Source organism: Triticum aestivum, chromosome 1A (genome assembly GCF_018294505.1).
Source record: "Triticum aestivum cultivar Chinese Spring chromosome 1A, IWGSC CS RefSeq v2.1, whole genome shotgun sequence".
In the NCBI taxonomy this organism is placed as follows: domain Eukaryota; kingdom Viridiplantae; phylum Streptophyta; class Magnoliopsida; order Poales; family Poaceae; genus Triticum; species Triticum aestivum.
In genome coordinates this window covers 177,092,579-177,104,595 of record NC_057794.1, presented here as the reverse complement: position 1 = coordinate 177,104,595, position 12,017 = coordinate 177,092,579, and positions in this window count along the sequence as shown.

Here is a 12,017-nt window from a genome sequence, read left to right as displayed (position 1 = left end):
TTCTCTTCCATGCTTCCCTCGTGGACGGTGTAGTCGTTCCTTGACACTTGCACTCCTCCTCAACATCCGTGAAGCTCCGACAATACATATGCATGCACACGGGAGAAGTGTCAAGTAGTATACCATCCTCGAAGGGGTCAAATGAGCACGTGTAAAGGAGATGATTCACCCTTGTGTATGTGAAGTAGATGTCGCATGTGTCACTTGCCGAACGTACTCTTGACATGGTGATGTCCGTAGGATGCTCCGCATCAGTTGATCACTGGGAAAAACTTGGTGGCATTCATGTGTCTCTTGGGAGAGATAGACTAGGGGTCCGAGTGAGGACATGCCATGAAACTCGAGTGATGACGTCGGCGCGTGGGCTGACTCTCTAGAGAGATGCTGAAAGTGCAACTATCCCTGGGTGGTTTTGGTAATTCCTAACAACATATAACTCATTGAGCTAATGCTACTTCAAGATAAACATTTCAGAAAAGCTCAATGGTTGGCATGGCATGGATGAAAAATGTGGACCCCTCCAAATGCTAAGGACAAAGGATTGGCTCAAGCTCAAAGCTCAGGACTCTACATTTTTTCATTTTAAGTGATCCAAGATCACATTGACTCCATAGGAAAAGCCAATACTATCAAGAGGGGGTGAGGTGTTGCTTAATGAGCTTCTTGCTCAAAGTACTAAGTGATATGCTCCAAAAACCCAACTACTTTCTCACATCCACATATGTCCTCAACTACTTTCTCACATCCTGATATGGAGGATCGCAGACCTGCTCTGGTGGCATGGAAAACTGTATGTAGACCAAAAAACCAGGGAGGGCTTGGGGTTATGGATATCTTCACACAAAACAAGACTCTGCTTATGAAAAACCTTCACAAGTTTTACAACAGACATGATATCCCTTGGGTACACCTCATCTGGGAATGCTACTACAGTAATGGGCACTTACCAGGAGGCAACATGGTGGGGTCTTTTTGGTGGAAGTCTAATCTGGCACTCATTGATCAATACAAGGCGATTGCAAGATGCAATATAGGGGATGGTAAAAGTGCCCTCTTTTTGGATGATTGCTGGCATGATTTTGTATTAAAGCACAAGTTTGATCATCTATACTCTTTTGCTCGAGACACGGCCATAAATGTCCACCAAGTGATTCACACTGAGTATCTGCAAGACTTGTTCCATTTGCCCTTGACAACCCAAGCTCATGAGGAATTTCTGGAATTGGAGAATATCTCCTTCATGCTGAAGACTTCAGAACACTTGGATCTTAGAGATACATGGAGTTATATCTGGGGTAATGAGTTTTAGTCATCCATTAAGGCATACAATGTGCTAATTGGTTTTAAACAAACCCCACCTCATTTTTCTTGGATATGGAAGAGCTCATGCCAGCCAAAGCACAAGGTGTTCTTTTGGATGCCGCTACATGACAGAGTCAATACAAGGAACTTACTGAGAAGAAATAATTTTGAGCTGGAAGAATACAACTGTGCAGTCAGAAATTGTCCACAGGAAGAGACTTACACCATCTTTTTTGGAGTTGCCCCGATGCAGCACAGTGTTGGGATTTTATTTGCCCTAGCAGAACACACAACTTGTCAGTCTTAGAAGCTTTTCAAGATCTCAAAGACAAACTGAACAAGCCCTTCTTCATGGAGATCATCATTCTCGGATCCTGGGCTATTTCGATTTCCAGAAATAATAAAAAATTTGAGCACATTACTCCCTCTTTCCAGGGTTGGAAGTTTATCTTCTTGGAGGAGCTGAAGCTATTAAGATACATGATGAAGAAGAAGTATGCCCATCAGTTCTCTGCTTGGTTGGAGACCATGTTGTAATTTAGTTCTTTTTTGTAGATTAGTGTTATTTTATTCTGGCTTACCTCAAGCCTTTGTAATGACCTTTATTAATTTTAATAAAAGTTGCAATGGGGTGTTTACCCTACTGTTTATAGTAAAAAAAACTCGGCCCCACCGAAAATGTCTACCCGGCGCCACCGAGTTCAGTTGACATAGCCACTGCCAGAAACCCTAGTCTTTTCGCTCTTACCTATAGGGATCTCGGTCTGACCGAGATGGGATTGTAATCTCTCTGTTTCCCTTCATAACGTTTCGGTCGAACCGAGATGAGCGATCGGTCCCACCGAGATTGCAATGCAAACTCTCTGTTTCCCTTTCATAACATTTCGGTACAACCGAGATGAGCGAATCGGTCCCACCGAGTTTGCCTGACCAACTCTCTGTTTGTCTATTACCAAAATTGGTCCCACCGAGTTTGTGTAATCGGTCTCACCGAGATTACATTATGCCCTAACCCTAACAAAATCGGTCTCACCGAGTTGACATGTCGGTCCCACCGAAAATCCTAACGGTCACATTATGAACTAAATCGGTCTGGCCGAGTTTCACAATTCGGTCCCATCGAGTTTGGTAAATTGTGTGTAACGGTTAGATTTTGTGTGGAGGCTATATATACCCCTCCACCCACTCTTCATTTGAAGAGAGAGCTATCAGAACATGCCTACACTTCCAACATACATTTTCTGAGAGAGAACCACCTACACTTCTGTTGAGATCAAGATATTCCATTCCAACCACATAAATCTTGATCTCTAGCCTTCCCCAAGTTGCTTTCCACTCAAATCATCTTTCCACCAAATCCTATCTTATGAGAGAGAGTTGAGTGTTGGGGAGACTATCATTTTAAGCACAAGAGCAAGGAGTTCATCATCAACATACCATTTGTTACCTCTTGGAGAGTGGTGTCTCCTAGATTGGTTAGGTGTCACTTGGGAGCCTCCGTCAAGATTGTGGAGTTGAACCAAGGAGTTTGTAAGGGCAAGGATATCGCCTACTTCATGAAGATCTACCCTAGTGAGGCAAGTCCTTCATGGGCAACGACCATGGTGGGATAGACAAGGTTGCTTCTTCATGGACCCTTCGTGGGTGGAGCCCTCCGTGGACTCGCGCAACCGTTACCCTTCGTGGGTTGAAGTCTTCGTCAACGTGGATGTACGATAGCACCACCTATCAGAACCACACCAAAAATCTTCGTGTCTACATTGCGTCTGCTCGGTCCAAACTCCTCCCTTTACCTTCATATGCAATTGTTTTACTTTCCGCTGCTATACTCTTAGAATTGCATGTGTAGGTTGTTTGCTTGACTTGTGCAAAGTTGCTAAAATCTGCCAAGAACTAAAATTTGGAAAAGGCTAGATTTTTAGTTGGTCAAGTAGTCTAATCACCCCCCTCTAGACATACTTTTGATCCTACAAGGTGTATCAGAGCTTTGGTCTCCATTTGCTTTGATTTCCATAGCTTTTGGTGGTCATAGCCTTGGTTTCACAACCTAGGAGAGTATGGCATCTAGCAAGGGAAATTACCACCGTAGAGGTCCTTACTTTGATGGTAGTAATTTTGCTAGTTGGAAGCATAAGATGAAAATGCATATTCTTGGACATAACCCCGCCGTTTGGGCTATTGTGTGTATTGGCTTGCAAGGTGAATTCTTTGATGGGAGAGAACCGAACCGTGAAGCTACCATAGAAGAGTTGAAGATGCTGCAATACAATGCTCAAGCTTGTGATATTCTCTTCAACGTATTGTGCCCCTAAGAATTCAACAAAATCAGCCGTCTTGAGAATGCAAATGAAATTTGGGATACTTTGATTGATATGCATGAAGGTACCGACTCCGTCAAGGAATCCAAATTGGATGTGCTTCAAAGTCAACTCGACAAGTTCAAAATAAAGGATGGTGAAGGAGTCGTTGAAATGTACTCTAGTCTTGCTCTCATCATAAATGAGATTGCCGGCTTAGGGAGTGAAGAGATGACCGATAGATTCATCATCAAGAAGATCCTAAGAGCCTTGGATGGAAAATATGATACCGTGTGCACATTGATCCAAAAATAATTCCCAACTACAAAGATCTCAAGCCAACGGAAGTCATTGGAAGAATTGTTGCTCATGAGATGACACTCAAGGATAAGGAAGAGCTCCACAACAAGTCAAGTGGTGCCTACAAAGCCTCATGTGATGCTCCCACATCATCAAGTGAGAAACAAACCTTCAATGAATAATTGAGCCTAATGGTGAAGAACTTCAACAAGTTCTACAAGAGTAGAAGCAAGGAAAGAAGTTCCAAGTCAAGGTCCAACAATGACAAAATATCTTCTAGTCATGAGCGTAATTGCTACAATTGTGGAAGACCTAGACACTATTCAAATGAGTGTACGACTCCTTACAAAAGAAGAGAAGATTCTCCCAAAATAAGAAGTAGGACAGAAGAATCACCGCCAAGAGAGAGAAGGAGTGGAGATGATCGTTATGAACAAAGACCCTCTCAGAGAAGCAAGGATTCATAGAGGAAGGACAAATCATCAAAGAGCTACACAAAAAGAAGACATCAAGCTCATGTTGGTGAATGGGTATCCGGCTCCGACTCCGACAATCACTCCGAAAGAAGCTATCACTCCGACTCTGAATATACTCAAGATGAAGGTGTTGCCGGTCTAGTACTTGTGTCAACCGACTCCTACGACATATTTGACTCACCAAATGAAGGAATTGGAAGATGCTTCATGGCTAAAGGTCCAAAGGTAACACACCCCGAGTATGTTGATTTCAATAGTGATGAAGATGACTTGCTAGGAGATGATGATTTACTTGTTGACAACTCTAGTTATGAAAACTATGATGAACTTGCAGTTAATCATAATAATCAAGATAAAACGAATGACGATGATAAGAAGAAGATTGAGCGTCTAACTAAAGAACTAAACACTCTTAAGTTAGCTCATGAAACTACCTTGGAAGATCATTGAGAACTTTTAAAGACTCATGAGAAGCTACGCTTTGAAAAACTCAACCTTGAGCAAGACCATGAGTTCTTAAAAGCAATCAATGATGATCTTCGCAAGGAAAGTTCTTCTTACATTGACAATAGTTTACTCTTGTCTACTTACATGCTACAAGTTAAATCTAGCAACAAGGGTAAGAAAGATTCTTCTTCTAGTAGTAACAACCATCATGCTAAATCCAATATTGTTGCTTCTAGTAGTTCTCTTGATTCCACTAATGATTCTCTTAGCCAAGTTACACTTGAGCAAGAAAACAACTTATTGAAGGGAATTATAGAGAAAGGTGTTTACAAGAGCCTTGCCGAGAGTAAGCAATTCGAGGAAATTGTACACAAGCAAGGAAGACACCGAAAAAATCAAGGTGTAGGTTTTGAACGAAAGTTCAATGCCAATGGAGTTGAGTGGGAAGAAGATCAATACCCCAAGACGAAGTTTGTTCCTCAACAAGAGAAGTATGATCCTACTTCTTTCCAAGGAACACAAGCTCAAGATGATCTTCCACCACAAGACCACAAGCTAAAAGGCAAGTACATGCTTCAAGAGGAGATTGATGCATTTGAAGAAGCACCTAAGGCCTTGGTCAAGTGGGTTCCCAAGACTACATCAAGTACTACTTCATCAAGTATGACTACAACTCCAAGGATTCCCATCAAGATGGTGTGGATCCCAAAGAAGAAGAACTAGAGAGTTCTTGAGGGTGACTCCGCCAACATACTTCACTCATATCATTTTGGCGAGGACAAGTGCAAACAACTTCCATATCTTGCGCTAGGAGTCACAAACCCTCTTGTTGGTAAGACAAGGGACAAGGTAACCTAATGCTTTCATGGACATCATCCTATGTGAACATCACTCTATGTCAATGGATATCCTTGTTTGTTCCTTGTGGGACTATCCCGTGTAGGTATTGAAAGTGCAACTCACTCCAAAGGATTGCTCCAAAAGATCTACATCAACATTGAGCATCTACATCTTCAACACCTACATGAAGTCATCATCGACAAAACCCAAGGTTAGTTCATCCCTCTTAGGGGGGATATCACATCTAGGGGGAGCTTTACTCCAATCAATTGAGCTAAAGCAACTCTAATGGTGTGAACACAACAATGCTTTATGTAAGAGTGGCAACCCCACTTGTGCTTAAACAATGAGTATGACCTACGATCAAATGTTCTCATTTGACTCCTAAGTCAATATACTCATATATAGATGACCTAGTCATCGCCAAATTGCTTGATAGATGCTAGAGTGATTGTGCATGCTTTATCACATATTTCATTTGCCATCTTCTTGTGTGAGCATGTTGGATGCACATTTTACTCATTCGAGGACATCCATTTGTTGCTTTGATTGTTTGGTTTTTTCTCTTTTGCCAAATGGATGGACAAGAATGCCTAAGAACTCCCTCTAGCTATCTATGCTTTCCTCGTCTCAAACTCTATTCATGCTACATCACAATGTTTAACCAAGTCATATTCGAACCACTCTGTGTGAGGAGCACTCGAAGTCCCCGATTCGTCATAGACTTAAACTTCCAAAACCTCTTTGTGCATTCCGGTATGACTGAGTCACCCATTTCGGTCACACCGAGATCACTAAGTTGATCTAGGTTTTGAATCTCTGTGCAACCGATTAGAACGTTTCAGTCACACCGAGTTGCAGTAACCGCTTGCAGTTCTGCATCTCGGTGCCACCGAGTTGTTCCAGTCGGTCACACCGAGAGGGACAGGTTATATATACTGATGGGTCAAATTTTGGAAAATTTTCCGAAACCCTTCACCCGCGCGTAACCTGCTCTGCCTCTTCAGGTCTCCAGATCGTCCTCTCGCCGCCAGCAACCTCCTGACGCTGGTCTCCGCCGCCGTCAACGGCAATCCGCTCCGCCGTTGCCGCCGTAGCGAACACTCGCCGCTCTAGGGTAAGTGTTCGACTCCTTGTGCTGTCTTTTTCACTCTGATTCCTAGCACAAGGACAATGCCATGTTTCTTGCCACGATTGAGATTGATCCATCCAGCTAAAACTCCTTTAGGTCTAGATTGATTCAAAAAATTTAGGGTTAGCTCTCCGCAGAACTCATCTCGGACCAACCGAACTATAGAAATCGGTCTCATCGATTCGGCCTTGGCCATTGCACATGCGCTTTTCGGTCTGACCGAAACATGCAAATCGGTGTGACCGAGTTAAAGATTCTGTGAAACCCTAGCAATCTCGGTGCCACCGAACGGTGACTCGGCCCTATCGAGTTCACTAGTTTAGGTTCCAAGTGTTTCTTTGGTATCACCGAGTTTGTCAATTCGGTAGCTCCGAGATCGCTTCTCTAGAGAACTAAAACTAAGCTTTTTGACTCAATTATTTTGCAAAACCTCTGTACTTTGTTATGCTCATCTACTCTACCTCATCTACAACCTATTCACAGGGTCTGCTGACAGTTTGCCTGCAAGATGTTTGATCAAAGTGACAGCCAGAACAAGTCTGAAGAGCAGGTTCAGATGAGTGAGGGCACTAGTCCCTCCAGCTCTTCTGATGATGGAAGCAGGAGCACTCCAAGCAACTTACCTAAGGCAGCAACCAGATCCAGGAAGAAGAAAACCTCAGAATCTGAGGATGGGGATTATGTGGCCATTGAGGATGAGGTCACTTCAAGGAAAAAGGTGCTGAAAAAGGAGTATGGCACAGCTGCTACAGTTAAGCCAGGGATGTATAAGAAGGCACCAGCAAAGAGTGTTCCTATGTCTAAGGCCAGAGCATCCATTGCTGAAACCTCCAAGCCAACTGAAGAGGCAGTTGGAGAAGGGAAGAAAAGGAAGGAAAGGGTCAAGAAGACCACTACCAGAGTGCTTGACAGATCATCCATAATGAGAGGTTCAGATGAAGAGGAAGAGGAAGAGGATGCTGCACCAGCTCCTAAGGCTCGGAAGCTTATGGGAGATGCAATCAAGTCAGGGGCTGCTCCATCTAAGCCCAAATCCGCTCCCAAAGCTGATGCTCAGAAACCCCCAAAACCCAAGAGGAACACCAAGAGTATACCAGCTGAGGAAAAGAACAAGGCCCTACTGCCTGAAGCTGCTGAGGAAGAGGAAGATGACTCACTTTTTTTTGAGAAAGCCGAAGCCCAAGATCCCTGACCATAATGATGCACATCCTGTTGCAGAAAACATGAAAACCAGGAAGGATTTAGGACTGAGATTATGGAGACAGTCTGATCCATATGCTATGAGGAGGAGAACTGCTGTAGATTACAGGTTTCACACTAAGGAACAACAAGACTTCTATGAGACAATTCTGCTTGATAAGAAGCCCATAGTGTGTGACATGAGATGGGTTGACTGGGAGTACATCAAGGAGAATGAAGATCACTATCCAGGTGTATATGACAGCTTCAAAGCATGTGGAGTTGATACATTTGTTGCCCAGAAGCTCACCAAGTGGAATGATGAGCTGATCATGCAGTTTTACTCCACTGCCCACTTCTACCCAGATGGGAAGATCATTTGGATGTCTGAAGGTACAAGGTACGAATATGCTATTGAAGAATGGGCTCAGTTGATCAATGCGCGAGAAGAAAGTGAGGATGACCTGGATGTTTATGCTGAAAAGAAGAAAGACCATAACTCTATGGCCAACATGTACAAAGAGATCGCAGATGATGCATTGGATACTCATAAGTTTGGATCTGTCCACTTCTTGTTTTCTGGTCTGCCTACCATCAACTGGATCCTAAGGCACACATTGCTACCCAAGTCAAGTGATCACAAGATGATCAGAGCACATGCTATCAATTTTCTTCATTTGTTTTATGTGCCTCAAAAGTTCAAAGTCATGGGTCTGATTGTGGAGACAGTCAAAAGGACAACATCTGATCAGAAGAGAAGTTGTGGGTATGCCCCACAAATTCAGGAGCTCATCAACTCCAAGATGGGCACATGCAAATATCTATAGGATAAGGAGCACCTGCCCATCTACCCTGAATTTGAAGACAACACTATTGTCATGAATGAAAATGAACCATCATCAGCTCAAGCACATGAGAAGAGAGAGAAGGCAAGGGCAGAGAAAGCTGCAAAGATGCCAACTGTTGAAGAGGCATCTCAAGTATTCTTGAAGACCAAGCAAGATCAGCTTGGATATCTGATCCAATCCACCTTGAGGATTGAGAAGGGCTCGGCCACCCTGACTCAAAACCAAGAGAGTTTGGAGAGGATCATTGAGCAGAAATTCTATGATCTTGATGTCAAGTTAACTGAGATCCAAACTGCAGTTGAGAAGCTACATGAGAAAGCAGAGGAGAAGAAGGGCAAGTCTACTATAGATGTTTTTGCTAGAGTGCCCAGAAGCCAGAGGTCCGCTGTAGTGCCAGTCACAGATTCTAGAGCTACAACATCAGCTCCAGCAGCTACAGCCTCAGTGCCACCAGCTCCAGCAGCCACCGAAGGAAATATGCCCTAGAGGCAATAATAAAGTTATTATTTATTTCCTTATATCATGATAAATGTTTATTATTCATGCTAGAATTGAATTATCCGAAAACATAATACTTGTGTGAATACATAGACAAACTAAACGTCACTAGTGTGCCTCTACTTGACTAGCTCGTTAATCGAAGATGGTTATGTTTCCTAACCATAGACATGTGTTGTCATTTGATTAACGGGATCACATCATTAGGAGAATGATGTGATTGACATGACCCATTCCATTAGCTTAGCACCCGATCGTTTAGTATGTTGCTATTGCTTTCTTCATGACTTATACATGTTCCTATGACTATGAGATTATGCAACTCCCGTTTTCCGGAGGAACACTTTGTGTGCTACCAAACGTCACAACGTAACTGGGTGATTATGAAGGAGCTCTACAGGTGTCTCCAAAGGTACATGTTGGGTTGGCGTATTTCAAGATTAGGATTTGCCACTCCGATTGTCGGAGAGGTATCTCTGGGCCCTCTCGGTAATGCACATCACATAAGCCTTGCAAGCATTGCAACTAATGAGTTAGTTGCGAGATGATGTATTACGAAACGAGTAAAGAGACTTGCCGGTAACGAGATTGAACTAGGTATTGAGATACCGACGATCGAATCTCGGGCAAGTAACATACCGATGATAAAGGGAACAACGTATGTTGTTATGCGGTCTGACCCATAAAGATCTTCGTAGAATATGTAGGAGCCAATATGAGCATCCAGGTTCCGCTATTGGTTATTGACTGGAGACATGTCTCGGTCATGTCTACATTGTTCTCGAACCCGTAGGGTCCGCACGCTTAACGTTACGATGACAATTTCATTATGAGTTTATATATTTTGATGTACCGAAGTTTGTTCGGAGTCCCGGATGTGATCACGGACATGACGAGGAGTCTCGAAATGGCCAAGACATAAAGATTGATATATTGGAAGCCTATGTTTGGACATCGGAAGTGTTCCGGGTGAAATCGGCATTTTACCGGAGTATCGGGAGGTTACCGGAACCCCCCGGTAACCTAATGGGCCTTAATGGGCCTAGTGGAGGAAGAGGAGAGGAGGCCTAGGGGCTGCCGCGCGCCCCCAAGTCCGAATTGGACAAGGAGGGGGGGGGCAGCGCCCCCCCTTTCCTTTCTTCCCTCTCCTCCTTCCCCCCAAGTCCTAATCCAACTAGGGAAAGGAGGGGAGTCCTACTCCCGGTAGGAGTAGGACTCCTCCGGCGCGCCTCCTCCTAGGGCCGGCCTCACCTCCCCTTGCTCCTTTATATACGGGGGCAGGGGGGCACCTCTAGACACACAAGTTGATCCTCGTGATCGTTTTCTTAGCCGTGTGCGGTGCCCCCCTCCACCATAGTCCTCGATAATATTGTAGTGGTGCTTAGGTGAAGCCCTGCGACAGTAGAACATCAAGATCGTCACCACGCCGTCGTGCTGACGGAACTCTTCCCCGACACTTTGCTGGATCGGAGTCCGGGGATCGTCATCGAGCTGAACGTGTGCTAAAACTCGGAGGTGCCATAGTTTCGGTGCTTGATCGGCCGGGCTGTGAAGACGTACGACTACATCAACCGCGTTGTCATAACGCTTCTGCTTTCGGTCTACGAGGGTACATAGACAACACTCTCCCCTCTTGTTGCTATGCATCACCATGATCTTGCGTGTGCGTAGGAAAATTTTGAAATTACTACGTTCCCCAACAGTGCTATTAGAGCCTAGGTTTTATGTGTTGATGTTATATGCACGAGTAGAACACAAGTGAGTTGTGGCGATATAAGTCATACTGCTTACCAGCATGTCATACTTTGGTTCGGCGGTATTGTTGGATGAAGCGGCCCGGACCGACATTACGCGTACGCTTACGCGAGACTGGTTCTACCGATGTGCTTTGCACACAGGTGGCTGGCGGGTGTCAGTTTCTCCAACTTTAGTTGAACCAAGTGTGGCTACGTCCGGTCCTTGCGAAGGTTAAAACTGCACCAACTTGACAAACTATCGTTGTGGTTTTGATGCGTAGGTAAGATTGGTTCTTGCTTAAGCCCGTAGCAGCCACGTAAAACTTGCAACAACAAAGTAGAGGACGTCTAACTTGTTTTTGCAGGGCATGTTGTGATGTGATATGGTCAAGACATGATGCTAAATTTTATTGTATGAGATGATCATGTTTTGTAACCGAGTTATCGGCAACTGGCAGGAGCCATATGGTTGTCGCTTTATTGTATGCAATGCAATTGCGCTGTAATGCTTTACTTTATCACTAAGCGGTAGTGATAGTCATGGAAGCATAAGATTGGCGAGATGACAACGATGCTACGATGGTGATCAAGGTGTCGCGCCGGTGACGATGGTGATCATGACAGTGCTTCGAAGATGGAGATCACAAGCACAAGATGATGATGGCCATATCATATCACTTATATTGATTGCATGTGATGTTTATCTTTTATGCATCTTATCTTGCTTTGATTGACGGTAGCATTTTAAGATGATCTCTCACTAAATTATCAAGAAGTGTTCTCCCTGAGTATGCACCGTTGTGAAAGTTCTTCGTGCTGAGACACCACGTGATGATCGGGTGTGATAGGCTCTACGTTCAAATACAACGGGTGCAAAACAGTTGCACACACGGAATACTCAGGTTATACTTGACGAGCCAAGCATATACAGATATGGCCTCGGAACACGGAGACCGAAAGGT